This window comes from Trachymyrmex cornetzi, unplaced genomic scaffold (genome assembly GCF_001594075.2).
Source record: "Trachymyrmex cornetzi isolate Tcor2-1 unplaced genomic scaffold, Tcor1.1 scaffold34, whole genome shotgun sequence".
Classification (NCBI taxonomy): Eukaryota; Metazoa; Arthropoda; class Insecta; order Hymenoptera; family Formicidae; genus Trachymyrmex; species Trachymyrmex cornetzi.
The window spans coordinates 417773-418061 of record NW_017298108.1 but is presented as its reverse complement, the minus strand read 5'-3'; the positions used below and the strand labels follow the sequence as shown (position 1 = coordinate 418061).

Here is a 289-nt window from a genome sequence, read left to right as displayed (position 1 = left end):
CTGGAAAAAGATTGAAACAGAAAATATAATAACTGTTATTTTATTGGGTCACATTTTGTGAGAGATTGCTGCACGGACTTTTTCTCAGTCCCTACGCCACACTATTATTTTGTACTACCCTTCATAAAATAAGTTTAAATTGATGTATGACCTAGAATTTCATGTGTGGGTTTTTTAAAATATCCGTGGTAGTTCGATCCGGGTGTATAAAAATATGCACGCGGCATGGAGTAATAAATATCAAAGATATTAAAAAATTAGTTAAGTACTTGTACTCAAGGATGCGCTC

The 289-nt window shown here is 33.6% G+C and overlaps 1 pseudogene; it reads right to left on the bottom strand.

Moving 5' to 3' along the window:
• LOC108763143 (probable multidrug resistance-associated protein lethal(2)03659) overlaps window positions 1–289 on the bottom strand; it is an 8121-nt pseudogene that overhangs the window by 2263 nt on the left and 5569 nt on the right.